This window comes from Hylobates moloch, unplaced genomic scaffold (genome assembly GCF_009828535.3).
Source record: "Hylobates moloch isolate HMO894 unplaced genomic scaffold, HMol_V3 SCAFFOLD_25, whole genome shotgun sequence".
Taxonomy (NCBI): Eukaryota; Metazoa; Chordata; class Mammalia; order Primates; family Hylobatidae; genus Hylobates; species Hylobates moloch.
In genome coordinates, this window is record NW_026652300.1 from 1,433,750 (window position 1) to 1,452,978 (window position 19,229).

General features: G+C 37.5%; 1 protein-coding gene and 1 pseudogene across 1 annotated transcript in view; both read left to right on the forward strand.

Annotated features, from left to right (window-relative positions):
• LOC116811452 (acylglycerol kinase, mitochondrial-like) overlaps positions 1–4,762 on the forward strand; it is a 13,174-nt pseudogene extending 8,412 nt beyond the window's left edge.
• The window catches only part of LOC116812227 (neuroligin-4, X-linked-like), a 193,960-nt gene that overhangs the window by 72,467 nt on the left and 102,264 nt on the right, over positions 1–19,229 (forward strand). The gene's annotated exons all lie outside the window — the stretch shown is intronic.

Here is a 19,229-nt window from a genome sequence, read left to right on the forward strand (position 1 = left end):
TGATGCCCAGGCTGGAGTGCAATGGGGTGATCTCAGCTCACTGCAACCTCCACCTCCTGGGTTCAAGTGATTCTCCTGCCTCAGCCTCCTGAGTAACCAGGACTACAGGCACCTGCCACCATGACCTGCTAATTTTTGTACTTTTAGTAGAGATGGAGTTTCACCATGTTGGCCTGGCTGGTCTCGAACTCCTGACCTCAGGTGATCCACCCACCTCAACCTCCCAAAGTGCTGGGTTTACAGGCGTGAACTACCACACCTGGCCGAAAGTGGATGTTTTCTGTGGAGGTTCCTTGATAGAAAGGTTTTCATCCAATCTTGAGATGAGTATACAGAGTGTAAGCACATGGTTGTGCAGTGAGGAAATGCTGTCTGTTTCCTAAAACTAAGGTTCTTGTTTATTGCTTCTTTAGCTGCACAGAGACATAACACATACAAAATTGGGGAGAAAAGAGAGATAAAACTATGACAAAACTGGAGGCAATGTGCAATGATGTTGTAATTTAACATGCAAAGTACTCACTTTAGTATTTTTTACATTGTTACATTGTGACATCGCAGGATTCATAAGTGGAATTTCATCCAAATTTATTCTAATGCATATTTTTTTCTACTTAGCTGACTATACGATATGGTTAAATCAAAGAACATGAGGTTTTGTTCTTACCAAATTCAAAAATACTTTTTATCACCTGGTGTTTAAATCATTAACACAAAAGATTTCAGTCTCCCCCAAATTTCTAATGTAGTAAAATCCTTTCATAATTTTATATTCAAAATATATTAATTCAGATGACTAGTATGAAATCAATGAAATCATGTTATAATTTGCATGTTTCTAAAATGTTTAAATTTAAAAATAAAAAGTAAGCCTTTAAAAACTGCAGCTTTCTCAAGAATATTAAAATGTTAACAAATTATTTAATTTTGAGCTAAAATCAGATAATAATAAGAACAGATTTCACCACTGCACATTCTACAGGGATCTTTGCATTTTATACTTGTTTTGTTTTGTTTTATAGGAGGAGATTTTGGTATATTAAATATAATACTAGAAATTTACCTGGACATAACTGGTAGAAACAACTTAGACTCTAATCACAGAATGATACCTTCCAAGGAGAAGGAGCTTTTGGGGTCATTTAACCAAAACTCTTTCACCTTACACTATTTCCATGTTCATGTTAACTTTTTGGTACTCTAAGAAGAGATGAACCATCCTTTCTTAAGTTCTAGAAGTTGAATTTAACTATGATTTTACAAATCTGCCATCTCCAGTAGATAGTAAATGCTTTGAAGACCTGGAGCATTTTTGGGATAAAATAATGAGTTATATACTTTATTGCGTGAAAAAAATTAATGAACCAGTAGTGCCTGGCCACCACCTATTTTTTTGAACCTGAACAATAAAGATGTTTGCAGCTTTTGATCTTCATTATGGGGTGGGAGGGCAGGGGAGGGATAGAATTAGGAGAAATACCTAATGTAGGTGAAGGATTCATGGGTGCAGCAAACCACCAGGGAACATATATACCTATGTAGCAAAACTGCAAGTTCTGCACATGTAACCCAGAATTAAAAGTATAATTAAAAAAAAGACATAAAAGAAAGGGAAAGGTTGGTGATGTTTACCTGAACACTCTCACAGAGATGAAGCAACATGAAGATGAATGTTACCTTCCTCTTCTAATATATAGTTTTGAAAGTCTTAGAAAACATGTTTTTTTATTCCTTCTAAGTAGTCTTTTGCAAGCATCCTCCACAGTGTCAAGCATTTATTCTCATGCATCACATTATATGTTATGAATACACCCAGAGTTTATGTGAAATTTTTTTTATTTTCATTTTTTTCGGCAAATGCATTAAACTCTTGGCTTGTATATTTTGAGCTGGAAGCCATGTTTTTGTAATATTTTAAAAGCTATATATCTTATAATATGCTTTAGAAATTAAAAGAAAATAGGATACCTGCATTTCCTATGACAAACTGTCAGCATGCAGCAAGGCAAAGCCATTTGCTGCTGAAGCTCAGTTTTTCCCTTCAGATGCTGAATGTACAAGAATTACCAGCCAAGCCAGGATCCTGTGTACCGCACGTTTCCCTGAAACACCAAGCCCCTGAGGTGTTACAAGGAGGGAAGACAGCATACAGGCATGATAGAATGACTAATAAGCTAATTGGTTTATAGTTTTGAGAAAGCAGTTGGTTGCCTGTGTTTTTGTGTGTGTGTGTGTGGTGAAGAAATATTTGTATTTCATTTTAGTGCAACTAATTTCTATTTAAATTTAAGCTGCCATATGTATCTACTGGCTATAGTATTAGACTGTTCAGCCTTAGCAACCTCCTTATTCCTATGTACTTTTTCTTTTTCTAACTTTTTTTTTAAATATACTTTAAGTTCTGGGATCCATGTACAGAATGTACAGGTTTGTTACATGGGCATACACATGCTGTGGTGGTTTGCTGCACCCATCAACACGTCATCTACATTAGGTATTTCTTCTAATGCTATCCCTCCTCTAGCCCCCATACACCGACAGACCTCAGTGTGCGATGTTCCTCTCCCTGTGTCCATGTGTTCTCATTGTTCAATTCCCACTTATGAGTGAGAACATGCAGTGTTTGGTTTTCTGTTCCTGTGTTAGTTTGCTGAGAATGATGGTTTCCAGCTTCATCCATGTCCCTGTAAAGGACATAAAATTATCCTTTTTTATGGCTGCACAGTATTCCATGGTGCATATGTGCCACATTTTATTTATCTAATCTATCATTGATGGACATTTGGATTTCCTATTTTTAAATGCAGTGGGCTATAATTTGATTGAATGCAGAAGGAATCATTTCCAAGAAATTAAAGTTCATAGGTTGGAAAATAACTGAGTTCATCATTAGGGAAAGCTTATTCTAAAACTTAGGATAAAATGAGCTTCTTCTTGCATTTTATTCAACTTAAGTTCTCGTAGTTACTTATCATCGTCATTATCATCATCAAAAACATCATCAGAATCATCAACATCATCATTATCTAAGTTTGAGTAGCCATGAGAAGGTATTGTGAGTTCCTAACTTGAGAGGGATCAATTTCTTTGAGATTTTATACTGTTATTTTAAGACTGTTGAGCGTGGGTTAGAATCTGTGTTTTAAAAGCTTTGAGAGACCACATCATCGGTAATAAAGTTTTCTCTTAGCATGGGTTTTGAGTTGACTTGTGTTACAGTTGAATTGTGCATCTCGAAAGAAAAGCTATGTTGGTATCTTAACATCTGGTTCCTAGGAAATTCACCTTATTTTGAAATAGGCTTTCTGCAAATGCAATCAAGTTCAGATGAGTTCATACTGTGTTAGGGAAGATCCTAAACCCAATATGATTATTGTCCTTGTAAGAAGAGACAGACACAGGAAAGGTAGAGCCACGCACGGGACCAGCCCTGCAAATCTCTAGAAGGTGACAATATTCTTTAAAATGCTTCAAAATCATTGGAAGGAAACTACGACTGGGCTCTGTCTCCTGGCGTGGGGATGTAATTGGCTGTGTAGAAAACACTGTGATAATCTACTAAGGAGAGCAGCCTATCAAGAAGCTCAGGTGTTTGGCAATCAACTCATTTCTCCAAATGCACAAGTGAAGAAGGCAACTGTTTTTCTCAATCCTGCAGCTTGCAAAGGCAAAGCCAGGACTCGATTTGAAAAAAATGCTGCCCCGATTTTACATATATCCAGGAAGGATATGTCTATTATTAAGGCAGATTATGAGGGATAAGCCAAGGAACTCCTGGAACTGATGTTAAACACAGATGTGATCATTGTTATAGGAGGAGATGGGACACTGAAGGAGGTCGTTACTGGAGTTCTTTGAAGAACAGATGAGGCTACCTTCAGTAAGATTCCCATTGGATTTATCCCACTGGGACAGACCAGGAGTTTGAGTCTGTCTTTGCTGAACATGGAAACAAAGTCCAGCATACAACTGATGCCACATTTGCCATTGTGAAAGGAGGGACAGTTCCACTTGATGTCTTGCAGATGCAAGGTGAAAAGGAATAATAGCCTGTGTTTGCAGTGACTGGCCTTCGATGGGGACCCTTCAGAGATGCTGGCATCAAAGTTAGCAAGTACTAGTATCTCGGGCCTCTAAAAATCAAAGCAGCTCACTTTTTCAGCACTATCAAAGAGTGGCCTCAGACTCACCAAGCCTGTATTTCACACACGGCACCTACAGAGAGACCTCGCAGTGAACCAGAATAGACCCCTGCACAAAGGCCTTCTTTTTACAGAATAATATTACAAAGTCTTGCATCCTACTGGGCACAACTGGAGGATGCCCTTTCCCAAGATGTGAGCCCAGAGATCTGGAAAGATGTGCAGCTGTCCACCACTGAACTGTCCATCACAACACAGAACAATCAGCTCGAACTGCCAAGCACAGAACAATCAGCTTGACCTGCCAAGCAAAGATTTTATGAACATCTGAATTGAACCCAACACCATCAGCAAAGGAGACTTTATAACTACAGGAACTCAAAAGGTTTGAAACCCCAAGCTGCACATCAAAGGCACAGTGTCTCCAAGCCAGCCAGTGCACTTTGCTTGTTGCCAAGGGAGCAGGGGGCTCTTTTGGCATAGATAGTGAAGAGTGTGATATGAAGCCTGTGGAAGTGGAACTGCTCCCCAGGAAGCTGCAGCTTTTCTATGATCCTAGGAAGAGAGAATAGATGCTGGCAAGGCCCACCCAGAAAGCAGGCAGAAGACAAGTGCTCTGAGACCATACTTTAGGCCACCAGTAGGACCAAAAGGGAACAGATGCCTCAACCATCCCAACAGTGTTGTCAGAGCGTCCCAAGGACTTTGTCATGGCAAGTAGCCTCTGGCCTCCTCCAGCAGTGCTTCCAAAAGTGTACCCTGTCACCTGCTTTTCAATCAGGTTATGTTAGGGCATGTTTTATTTTGGTGTGATGATCGACCCTCCTGAACACAGACTTTCCTCAGACTGATTCAAGATGGAAAAGGACTTTCTTCTGTTTTCTCCCAAAGTGCAACCGCAGTGCAGAGCCCACAGTGGGCTTAGGCTGCCTGGGCCTTTCCATTCTGGTTCTGTCCTTTGACTGTGCTCAGAATTCTTGGGAAAGTGCCTTCCTTCCCTGGTGACCTTTTCCTGTTTCTAGGCTCCTCCACAAGTGCTGCTATTTTGTGAGCTGTGGCTCCTGTTTAGCTTTTATATCAGTTCTATCCTCAGTCCAGAAATGTATGTGAGGTTGTTTCCCCCTTCAGCCATGGCAATAATACTGTAAAATGCTAGTTTTTATTTTTTTAGGTAGTGCTTTCTAAATGGTTTGCATGAGAGACACCTGGGGTACATGTTGAAAATTGATTTATTTGGAGTCCACCCCAAACCTAATAACTTATTTTGGAGATAAGACCCAGGAATCTGCAATTTTTAAAAGTTGGCCACCCTTTCCAGGTGATTCTGTAAGTTGTCCCTCAATGCACTTGGAGAAATAGTATTTTAAAGCAGTGGTCCACAAAGTATTCTGCTCATGTGCACCCCAGAAGTATTTTGAAAAATTATGTATTCCCTCACCCATCTAAGTTGACATCTGAGATTTTTCATGGGAAGTTAAATAGTTGACAAAGTTTGTGTTTGCTGCTGTCACGTAAATATTGGTATTTTAAAATAAAAACTGTTATATCAAAAAAATAAAAAAGAAGAGATGCAACGACAAGGACAGAAACAAGGAGAACACCACGTGAGGATGGAAGTAAAGATTGAAGTGATTCATTCCTAAATTAGGGATCACTGTGGAAACTGTGAGGAACTAAGAACAGAAGCATGAAGCATGAAGCACAATCCAAGACAGAAGCATAAAATGGATTTTCCTTCAGAGCCTCTAGAAGGAAGCATCTTAATTTTGGACTCTGCTCCAGAACAGTGAGAGACTGTAAGTTTTTGTTGTTTCAAGTCACCAAGTTTGTGATAATTAGTTACAAAGCCCCAGAAATGAATGCTGTCTGGGTTAGGTATATTCTGCATATATACACTGCCTAAGGGTGCCAGAAGCCTGAAGAGGTGGTGTCTGCATTTCTGGTTCCTAAAATTCTCTCTCAGTACCCACTGCTCTGTCTGTGGCAAAACTCTCCTGATACATTTATAGCCTTTAGGCTATGTCATATTTCCCCTGTCCACTAGGGAAGTAGTTCTTGAATTCCAGTCTCCCAATTCCATTTTACCAAGTGAAAGACACTGCCTTTGTATAACTCCCTCCCCTTTGAGTGTAGGGAGGAAATAGGATTTGCTTCTATCTCATGGAATATGATAGAGGTAATGGAACACCACTTCCATGATTATGTTATAGAAGCATATAAATTGTGTCTTACTAGCATACCCTTTCTGTTGCATTCTTGGTTTCCATGCTTTGATGAAACAAGCAACCATGTTGAACAGGTGCACATGTCAAGAAGTTGACAGCTGCCTCTGAACAACAGCTGGCAAGGAACAGAGGCATTCAGTCCAGCAGTCCACAGGGCATTGAACCTTGCAAACAAGCATATATGTTTGGAAGTGAATCTTCCTATGTCAGCTTTAAAATGAGACCCCAGCTCAGGCCAACACCTTCATCAGTAAGAGACTTCAAAGCAGTGGGTCCAGCTGAGCTAGTGCCTGGATTCCTGATAAGCAAAAACTGTGATAAAGTAAATACATTATTCTGAAGCTGTTTAAGCCTACTGGACCCACCCAGTCTCTTCCCAACCCTGGAAAGTCCATTTCAATCTATATGTCTCCACTGGATATAGACATTGGTTGGCATGCAACTAAAATAAGGCCAATATGCATAGTTGCATATTAATTAAATTGTGGTTATTTGTTAGAAAGTAGTCAATAACTGTGGCATAATCAGCAAAAGGTGGATTTCAGCTGAGTACAGTAGCTTGCACCTGTTATCTCAACTACTTGGGAGGCTCAGGTGGGAGAACTGCTTGAGGCCAGGAGGTTGAGGCTGCAGTGAGCTATGGTAGCGCCAGTGCAATCATAGTTCACTGCAGCTATGAGCCTGGGAGACAAAGCAAGACCTTCTATCTAGAAAAAGACATGGATTTCAAAAGTTGGACAGATTGTAACCCAAATTCTACGTAGATATCGTGTCTCCATTGGAAGGATATATATTTTGAGATTTTGCAATCTTAGGAATAGTTAGTTGGCAAGTGAAAGAAATTCCAGTTAAATTGACTTAAGGGAAGAGATTTTCAGGCTCCCTTTACTAACAGTACATTTAGTTTAGAAAATAGTGTCCTCAGATCTAATCATTGCCATTAGGAACCTGGCACTTTGGTGTCATGCTTCTTCTTTTGGCTTTCTCAGAGATGCTCTCTTTGTGTGGTGGTAGGCAGTCAACAGCATTTCCTAGCATGTCACTGTTTCCACAGAGAAGCGAATTGGCCTGGGAACTATGCATACTGGCCTAATTTTAGTTGCATGCCAAGCAATATCTATATCCAGTGCAAAGAGACACTTAGATTGAAATGGTCTCTCCAGAGTTGGGAGGAGACTGGGTGGGTCCATTAGGCTTAAGGTGGATGTAAGTAATATTGCTCCCTAGAGGAAAATTGAATGCTAGGTAAGCAAAACTCATTGATGTCCATTGTCATTGCTCATACTGCAAATAGTCCCAAAAAAGAAAGAATGGCATGGGTGCTTCATGGAAGAGACTAACTTGGGGGAAAAATCTTACCTAGGATATTTCTTTTTTTTCAGCTGAAGAGAAGAAATTAGACATTCAGAAATGAGAAAACTTGTGTATTATTTTCTGTTGTTGTTTTGTAAACACTTGTAGCTTTTAGTGACATATAGAAATAAAATGACAGGAACAGATGAGGATATTTCTATTATGATATTATACACACAGTTCTATGTTGGGAGTCATCCTCCTGGGACAATCCTGGGTCTGGAAACTGTCAGCTAGTGGCAAATTAGAGATAGCCTGAGATTTAATGCCAGATGGGAAACATGACCTCAAATGAATTAGGCTTTTTAGCACTGGGTGTAATATGCTGTGCCTGGCATCTCTTTTGAGAGTTCTAACTGAAAGTTTAGGTTTACTGAAAGATAAGCCAATTTGGGGAGCTCATCTGGTGAACATGAAAATGAATTTGGACAAATTTCAGCCTAGGCCTTTAGCACAGTGAAAGTTTGGAAAGAGTTTCATTGTACAGCATTAGGCAAATGGCTGATAAAAGAGCGTCCAGTTTTTTCTCAAGGAATTCTGCAAAAAGCAAAGGAGGTCGTAATCAGTCATCCTCCTTTTTCTGCTTAGTGGACTTCCTTGTGAGATTGTGCTGTAAATGTGTTCTCAGGCAGGTGATAAAACCTCATCTTCAATTCTTGTGCAGCTTTGTAAGTCCAAAGAGGCACCGCTATATCCTTATTACAAGAAGTGTCACTGGGTTGTTTGTTAATGTTTGCTTCCATATGGGCCCCAGGCATTAGCAAACATGTAGTTTATTCATTTATTTATTCACTCAGTGAATATTTATTGAACCTAATCTAATTTTCAGGCCATTCTGCTAAATGACATCCTACCACTTTTATTGCAAGCCATAGAGGGGAAACTGCACAACTAACTGGAACGATTTAGTATAATCATTGCAATTATGCAGCAAGCTGGGGAGACATGAGAACATCTGGGAGGAGTATGTATCTGAGACTGAGAGAGTGAAAATGAAGTAAGGAGAAATTTGACTAATGAGTAACTGACCAAATTGCTGGGAGGAAGGTCATTTCAGGCAGAGAGGAGCATGTTCAAGGCTGAAGTCTAGAGCCTGACATTAATATCGATTATCTTAGCTAAGTGTTGTTTATGAAACTGAAGTTTGTGAATTTGAAGCCTGAAATGTCCAAAGTGTAGTCACTGTATGGTCAGTTAATCTCAGAGCACATCCTTCAGTCATCAGTGGAGCTAGAGAGAATATATTGACATATGTGCTCTAATGAAAGCTGAGAAGCTCAACCAGGACAAGTGTTTATCTAAAAGGGGGTCTGACCTCCTTTTAGAAATGGGAAGCAAGGGTGGACAGCATAACCCATAGACCAAATCTAACACCCTTTCTGTCTGTTTTTGCTAAAGGGTTTAATGGAACACAAATACACCCATTTATTTACGTAGCGTCTGTGACTGTTTTCACACTACAAAGGCAAAGTTGAGTTGTTGCAAGAGACCATGTGGCCTGCAATATCTACAATATATACAATCTTACCCTTTATTTTAAAAAGTGTTCTGACGCCTGATGTAAAGGACTAGCTTCATGAAGTCAAGTGGAGATCTTCTAAGTTACCATATAGACATGAAAGGAAGAGTACAGAAGTTCCATGATGTACAGCAGTGGTTTACAAACTGGCTATGAATGTTTTCCAAATGCAGATTCCTGGGCTCTATCCAGGCTTCCAGTGACTCAGAAAATCTGAGGATAGGTCCCAACAATTTGCATAATAGTGGCCTTGTAGGTGATATTGATGGCAAAAATTTGAAAATTGGACCTGAATTTTTTTTTTTTTTGGTGACAGAGTCTCGCTCTGTTGCCCAGGCTGGAGGGCAGTTGTGCAAATTTGGCTCAGTGTAAGCTCTGCTTCCCTTGTTCACACCATTCTCCTGCTTTAGCCTCCCGAGTAGCTGGGAACTACAGGCACCCACCACCAGGCCTGGCTAATTTTTTGTATCTTTTTAGTAGAGACGAGGTTTCACCAAGTTAGCCAGGACGGCCTCGATCTCCTGATCTCATGATCTGCCCGCCTCGGCCTCCCAGTGTTGGGATTACAGGTGTGAGCCACCACACCTGGCCTGAAATATTTTTTAATCCAGATATAAACAGATACTCTTTTCTGCCATTAAAAACCAATAAGGAAAAAAAAAAGATAAAAGCCTGTGTTTAAGACCATTGTCCATATGTCTTACACAAGATAACTTCCTGAAGTGACCTCTAAGATGAAATAGTTACAAAGTATTTCTGTGTTCAATTAAATTAAAGCATGGGCAAAAAGGAATTATTAGTTGTAGATCTTTAAGATCAAATCAGTTTAAACAAAACACTGTCAACGCAGCAGCCAAAGAATACAATCAATCAAAAGATGAATAAATATATGCAATTATACAGTACTACTACATGATGATGATGATGATGAGGATGGTGATGATGATGATGATGGTTATGATCATGGTGATGGTGATAATATGGTTGATGAGGATGGTAAAAGTGTTGGTGATTTTGATGATGTTGGTGTTGAGGATGGTGAAGGTATGCTGATATGTTGATGGTGATGGTGATGATGGTGATGGTGATGGTGATGAGGATGCTGAAGGTTATGGTGATGATGACCGGATGATGATGGTGCTGCTGATGACGATGATGATGATGATGGTCATGATGATGACAGCAATGAAGATAACAAATATTGTGATGATTGTTTTGGTGATAATAGTAGTAATTGTGGTGATGGCCTGTTTCTACATTGCAATCTCTGTTTCTCCCCCAGTCTCTACACAAACAGAACCACCTTAGAGACATTTCAAACGTACGATATTCAAAATGCAGCTGCTGCTTTTGACACAATGAATGCCCTTCTGTCTGCATTTTTACTATCTTAGGAGAATTCACACCATCTCCTCATCACTCAGTAAGCCAAATGTGCTAGCTGCTGATCCATGTGTCTGAATGGCTGCCTTGATGAATTGGGGACCTACAGTGAGCAACAATGCTGGACTGGGGCAAGTATGAATAAAGGAGTGATGAGTTCAAGTTGTTGCGGGAAAACAGGGCAGCCAACTCTATCAGGATCTCTCAGATGGGCTTAGTGGTGGTGAAGATATTTCCAAAGGCATTCTGAAGACTTGGAGGAATGTTGTCAGGCAAAACAGAGCTTCTCAACGAAGAGCAATTTTGGACCTGCTATACAGGACAGCCTCCACCCCACACAATGATGTGGCCCCTAATGTGAATATTACTGAGGTAGAGATAATATGAGGTAGATCCAGAAGTCTATAGAAAAAGGGAATCTGAGAAAATTGTGCTAGGGGAACACTGAAGAATGTAGAGCAATTGAACAAATGCCTGTGCAGACATATTGGTACAAAATTGCAATGGAGTGCCAATGGGACAGGGAAATGGGACAAGTCTTACAACGCACAGTTCTTGACCATCCCTGAAGTGCACCAAAGCTACAGAAGTTGGTGTGCATGAATTGTCCCATTGATCCTGTTTGGTAATTACCATGTTGACAGCTGGAGTCCCATGAAGGAACATTTTTAAACAGCAAAGTTACAAGCTCTGATTTGCATTTTGAGATTAGTGACTCAGACTACCAGTTATTTGTTAACGTGCTCAATTCGGCCTAGGTAGACATCTGGAGGGTGTAATTTGATTTATTTTGCAGAGGGATGATTGGCCTCTACATTATCTTGGCACACCGCCTGAATTTCTGAACACCAAAGAATTATGTATTTGGTGTATGGCCATCTCATTTTGAAGACCTATCAAAGATGTGAGAATGGATTAGATGTGGAACAATTTGAGGATTAGATTAGTTTATCAGATGGTTAGCATGCCATATTAATTTATCCAGACATGGGGTATTTAAAGAAGGGAAGAGTAACATATATATATGTAACATGTACAGGGAAGATAGGGGACCTTTGTCTCAATTTCTATTTTCTTAATGCATCAATAAGCCTATTGGTAGATAAAGTTTAGGTTTGATTCTGCTTTCTAAGTTAGGCTGCAAAATATTTTTTATCAGTACTCTCTGAAACTGACTGTCATGTCAAGACTCCAAAAAAGTATCCACAGGTATATTTAAAAATAAAATATCATCTTTTCATCTTATGTAGAACAACATCTGTTTACTATTGCTTGGAATACAAACTGGAATTTAGCTGTGGCCATTAAAAAGTGACAAACAGTGTTTCTTCCACTATGCCATAATTATAGTGAGAGGAAAGCATCAAAAAGAAAGTTCTTTTATATAGAGTTGGCACAAAAATATTCACATATGTAAATAATATAAATAATGCACCATAAAAAGAAAACCTTCCATTACTATTAACTAAATTAATCAGTTGTCATTTCCATGGGATTTGGGATATATCTTACATGTTCTTGGTTAGATTCATGAGCCAAAGAATAATGCCTATTGATGAAAGTGGGCTGTAATTTCTTGTTTTTAAAACAATGGCCTCTGGCCAAATACGAGTAAAATAAACAACATTTGATTTATTACTTTACATTGATTTCTTGCATCCTGCTCGAAAAGAGAGTTGATTTACAATTATAACATATTTTTCCTGCACAATTAACATCATTGTTGCCAATTTTATAGAAGAGGCAGGAAAGTGGGCTTGCAATGATTTATTGTGAATGCATGAAACAATTAATGCTACTAGCAATAGAGTTTTAATAGGAAAAAGTTAAAGCACACAGTATTAAAAATAAAAGGAGCTGGGCGCGGTGGCTCACACCTGTAATCCCAGCAGTTTGGGAGGCTGAGGTGGGCAGATTGAGACCAGCCTGACCAAAATGGTGAAACCCATCTCTACTAAAAATACAAAAATTAGCTGGGCATGGTGGTACATGCCTGTAATCCTAGTGCCTGTAATCCTAGCTACTCAGGAGGCTTGAGGCAGGAAAATTGCTTGAATCTGGGAGGCAGAAGTTGCAGTAAGCCGAGATGATACCACTGCACTCTAGCCTGGGCAACAGAACAAGACTTCATCTCAATAAATAAATAAACAAACAAAGAAACAAACAGAGTAAGACTTCATTTCAATAAATAAATAAATTAAAGGAAAAATTGGTATCAAAATTGTGTTTGATTTAGGCAAGGTTTATACCTCTATGGATGGCTTTTTCATAACAATAATCGTATTGACATTGGGGACTTTTCTGTGTTTCAGAGAGTTTCATGTGGATTTCTAATATAGTAAAATATATAATATTGTTATATGAGGGAGTGATGGAAAATCCCATCAAGGTTGGCATTTTTTAGAAAGAAAAGAAGCATAGAGAATATTTTAAAGATTTGGGGCCAGGTCTTGGGGGGTTCTTGCCTATAATTCCAGTGTTTTGAGAGGCTGAGGCAGGAGAATGATTTGAGCTCTGGGTATTTGAGACATCGTAGGCAACATGGCAAAGCCTCAGCTCTACAAAAAACAAAAGTGAGCTGAGTGTGATGGCAAGCATGTGCTGGTAATCTCAGCTACTAGGGAGGCTGAGGTGAGAGAATCACTTGAGCCCAGGAATGCTTCAGTAAGCTGTAATCATATCACTGCACTCTGGGCTGAGCAACAGAGCAAGACCCTGTCTCAAAAAAAAAATGATATTTTCTTTGCCCCACAGTTGTCATATACAATGAAAACTGTGTTTTTAAGCCAAAATAGGTTTTGTAAATATTTCATTATTAAAAAAGAGTCAGGCTTGCACTTAGATACATGATGTTGCTTTGATTTCTTCAGTTTTCACCTGCCCTGGTATGAGACCCATGAAGTAAGCATTCTTCTGGGCACAGAAATGATACTCCTAAACATATTATTTATTAATATATAATGGAAAGAGAGAAACATGTCAAAAATAAAGACAAATTAAGCTTTAATGAAAAGCAACCATACACTGATGAATTTAAAGTTTTGGAGCAAATACTATTGTGTTTGATATCTATTAGTCTATTTATCTAGTGAAATATGGGCAATGCAAAATCAAACATCAATAGAAGGTTCCAACTAAGCTTGTTTCTCATATGGTTTCTCTGCCAGCTCAGACCTCAAGAGTACCTCCTGCCTACAAAGTAGACTCGCTGCCCCACACACTGATTTCCAGCCTTTTCTGTTTCATGGGGTGACTTGCTGACCTTCTATGCATGGGTAATAGTACTCTATTGAAGGCAAGAGTTGTGTCTTCCACTTGGGTCTTCTAATCTGCTAAAGAAAGCAACACACAAAGTATAGCTTACAATAATTATCTGTCAAATTTATGTCAATCACAATGTGGATGGTAGATCTGTGTTTTCATTTTTGTCTTGAAAGGAAGACTTCAATTTTCTCTGCAGCTGTGGTACTTTATAAATTATTTCCTCTTCAGTCTCTTAAAAGTCACTCTTATTTACCACCCTATTAACGGTAGATTCAGTGAAATCCCACTCATTCAGTGTTGGAGTCACACATTATTTCAGAAGACCACACAGCAGTAGGTGGTATTAAATCAATGTCTGAAATATGAGCCAGGAATATATTTTTACTGGACTGTCATTTTCTTGTTGGCTCATTTGCATAATCCACTCCAGTGCATCTCAGTTTTATTTCCTATTATGCAAAATAGAAGATAATGATAGGTTGGTACATTCTCTGCTGATACTATTTAAATTCGTGTAAATAGATATTGCTGGGAGTGTGTGCCTCAGACTATCTCATCCTTCATAGGGACCCAAGTTTCAACTTTCTAATAACCCATCTAAGACACCTAGGCACACGGGAGAATACTCTGATTTAAACAGTCCACCATAAGCCAGACACAGTGTTGCACCCTGTGCTCCCAGCTACTCAAGAGGCTGAGGCCGAGGATCACATGAGCTCAGGAGTTCAAGACCAGCCTGGGCAGTGTAGCAAAAGCCTATCTCTAAAAAATAAAAATAAACTCACCATTCTGTGTTTTACATGTTGTAAAAATCTCCCACTGGCTCCCATCTATTATGCCTGGTTTAGTTTGAAACAAAACCATTAGTTTTAATGTAGCAAAATTCCATCAACATATTTTTCTTTATAACAGCTTCTCCTATGTAGCACCTGTTAGAGAAATCCTGTTCTACTCCAACATCAAAAAAAATTTTCCTGCACATTTTTCTATAAACATCAGAATTTCACTGTTCATACAGACATTTTTAATATATGCAGAGTGTATTTTTATATATGGAGTTAGGTAGGGATCTCATTTTTTTTTTTTTTTCTGCAGTAGGGAAGCATTCCTTTTGACACATGAAAGAAACAAGGTATTTTTTCCCAGTATTTGTTGTGTCAGCCAGGATCCTGATAGGAAAAGATGGAATGCAACTTGAGAAATATAATAAAGATAGGGACAGTATATAGGGCACCAACACAGGGTAGTGGAGCCCTTACGTGAAGTTACTGATACCCACTGAGGTTGAACTGGACCTACCTACTAGGGAGGGAACTGGATTTCATATACATAGGCCTTTCTTACCTTCTGTCCTCCAGATTACCTACTAGTGTCTTCCTTGGCTGAAACCCAGGGACAGCCAGAAGGCAAGAGTGAACTCACCTATTTACCTTCCACAGCACAGAATAGTGGAGATGAGAAAGAGTAAATCTGGAAGGGGCCAGATCCAACCCCACCCCCCAAAAAATACAAGTTTTAAAATTAATCATATATACATCAGCCAATCCTAGGGCTTTATATTTGGCCCTGTTCATTGCTGATCTGTTTATGCAAGATGAAGTATGACTCAAATATTACAAATGACATATGTTTTCCATCTTCAGCATTCCCCTTGCTTTTGATAGAATTTATTCTTTCATATACATTATGGAATCCATGTGTCAAAGTGTGCAACATTCTTCTGTCTTTGCTGGGAATTGTATTTATTTTAAAGTTGGTTTGAGGAAAAATAAACATCTTGTAAGCTTATGTTATCTCACTTGTAAACTGGCATAGTTTATTACTTGTTGAAATCTGATCACAGCTTTATTAAAAACTTTAAGCATTATGTATTAATTAATCATTATTATTATTATTTTGCAATTGATACCTTCAATTACATTTTGTACTCGTGGTATAAAATAATTTTTTTTTACATTGATTAAATGTTCAGTCATCTTTTTGGATTTTCTATTATTTCCAGCAGCTTTTCTGTTAAATTACATGGTTTCCACAAAAATGGTGACATTATCTGCAAATAGTGACCATTTTCTCTCTTTCCTTTTAATATTTGTAAATTTTAAATCCTTTCTAACTTCTACCACTGTATGGCCCATTGACATCTGGTATGAGGATGAATGCTATTGGCACAAAATTTTATTCCCATTCATGATTTTATAGGAAATGAGCCTAACATCTTTTTTGTAAATACAATGTCAAGGAGAGATTTTTGGCATACGTATTTTCAAATAATATGAATTACCTGTAATTACCAGTTATTTTCTAAGTTTTTAAAATGCTTTCTTTTCATCATAAACATTGATTATTGCCAAATAATCAATTGGCATTTCTACAGCTGCTTATACAGCTTCTTATATCATAAAAGAATTATAATTCTTCTTCATAATTTAACGTGCTTTTATAATTAATAGATTTTTAAATTATCTATTCAATTTAGAAAAAACACAGTTTTCATCATAATAGGAAGAAAATGGCCTCTCTTGTGTTATAGTGGAATATGTTCTAAAAATAGCCACTATGCTACCAAGTTTAGTTTGTAAATATTTCACTTAAGATGTCTACATCTACATTCATAAGTGACTTTGATTTATAATTTTATGATGTTATACACTCTATACTTTTGATATGAATGTTAAACTATCCATACAAAAGGATTTTGATAGCTCTATTTAATTTTATATTTTCTGCAGAAAACTTCAATACATAGGATTATTAAAAATTTTCTGAAAGTTATCTTGGGTGATGAGTTTTTGTGTGGGAAAGTTTTAGTTACCCTTTCATTACTACTAATAGTTTTTAGTTTAAGTTTATTTCTTTGTGTAATGTTAGTTTTTTCTTAACTATTTCAATTTAGTTTTTTAATATCAGGGTTTATACTGTTAAAATATTATTTTGTATTTTTTATATTTTGATTTACTTGGTGTTTTAAAAATGATTTTCCTCTTTTTCTTTAAAGACTATTTGTTTTCATAATTTGTCTCCCTTTCTTGGTCAGTCTTGGCAGAAGTTTGTTTATATTATAAAGCTTTTCATTAAACTAGTTTTCATTTCGTTAATTAGATCAACTCTTTTTTCTCTATTTCACTAATTTCTGCTCCTATCTTGATTATATACCATTTTCAGATGTATTTGTATTTATTCTGTTTTCACTTCTTCCTGCCCTCTTCTTGACTTGTCACCATGGCTTCTTTATTTCCAATTATTCTTGTTGCCTTGTAAAGGTATTTGAAGTTTTAATTGTCTCTTTAAGCACATCTTCAATCTCATCTGACAAATTTTCACATGTGACATTTGAATGATCCCTGGTTTCCAACTATTTTTGTTTATATTGTAGCATAAAAGCATGTGCACACACTCACATGCAAACAAATATGTATATGCAAATTAATGACAGAACATTAAACATATATATGTTTATATGTGCGTAAACATATATATATATATATATGTTTAGTGTTCTGTGTCCATAGCTTTCAAGTACACACCAAATGTTTACAAAATCTACCTTTCATAAAGATACAGCAGTATACAGCATTGTCTTCTATGACCATAATACAATAGAATTAGAAATCAATAGTAAAAAGCATTCAAAATAATGATAGAACACTAAACACATATGTATATAGGTTTATATGTAAACATATATACACATATACATATGTACATATACACATGTGTAAACATATATATACATGTAAATGTATATATATGTTTAGTGTTCTATCATTATTATGAATGCTTTTTACTATTGATTTCTAATTCTATTGAATTATGGTCATAGAATACAGTACTGTATGCAGCTGTATCTTTATGAAAGGTAGATTTTGTAAACATTTGGTGTGTGCTTGAAAGCTATGGACACATACACATACATAGGCATATTTACAAATACAAATAAATATCTCTGTTCTGTGTGTGTGTGAAAGAGTGTACGTTTTGAGGTGCATATATTTCCATAGATAGCCACCGGATCACACATATCAGTTATTTCACTCTTCTATGTCTTATTTATTTTTTGGGTGGCAGGTGGGAACTCTGTCTCACTCTGTTGCTCTGGCTGGAATGCAGTCACTCAATCTCAGCTCACTGCAACCTCTGCCTCCTGGGTTCAAGTTATTCTCATGCCTCAGCCTCCCAAGTAGCTGGGATTACAGGTGCATACCACCACGCCTGGCTAAACTTTTTTATTATCATTTTTGAGACAGAGTCTTGCTCTGTTGCCCAGGCTGGAGGGCAATGGCACGATCTCAGATCACTGCAACCTCTGCCTCCCGGATTCAAGTCATTATCCTTCCTCAGCCTCCCCGATAGCTAGGACTACAGGCACCCGCCACCCTGCCTGGCTAATTTTTGTATTTTTAGTAGAGGTGGAATTTCACCATGTTGGCCATGCTGGTCTTGAACTCCTTACCTCAGGTGATCCACCCAACTCAGCCTCCCAAAGTGCTGGGATTACAGGCGTGAGCCACTGTGCTCAGCCAACTTCTGTATTTATAGTAGAGACAGGGTTTCACTGTGTTGGCCAGGCTGGCCTGAACTCCTGGCCTCAAGGGATCCACCTGCCTTGTTGTCCCAAAGTGCTGGAATTATAGGTATGAGTCATGATGTGTGGCCTGTATCTTCAATTAGATTTTGTCTCCTAAGTTCCTCACACCAAGAATGTTGAGTTTTATTCTCTTGTAACATTTCATCTTATCTTTCCTTTGTCTTGTATATTTAATGCATATGGATATACTATGTTATATAAAGTATGTATATATAAACATATACTTACCTTTTACATGTTTTCAAGCTTATTAGGATGGATGTTGTATGAAAGTGTCAGTTATACCTTTTTAATCTTCCATTCCTTTTCTAGTATTTATTATCTATTTTTGACATTTATGATTTTGGTTTGATATTAAACTTGCTTACTATGATTTTTTAATTTACATATTTCTTACATTTAAAATTTTTAGTCTCTTCCTGTTCAAGTTTATCTGTTTTAAATATATCTGTTCTCAACAATATGTTGCTAAATGTGTTTTAATCACATTTTATCTGTTTATCCTAATTGTATTTCTGCAGTTATCATTATTATAGATTTCATTTCTGCCACTTTGTTTTATATTTTATATGTATCACTCACGCTTTTTAAACTTTAACTTATTTTTTTGCTTTTTTGCTTTTCCTGACTTCCACTGTATAATTTTAAAAGTTTCTCTTACTGACCTCATTATTATACTCTTTTTTGCTGACCTCATTATTATACTCCTTTCTTATGTTTTTTTTTCCTCTTTATAGTTTGGATTCATCAAATTTCCT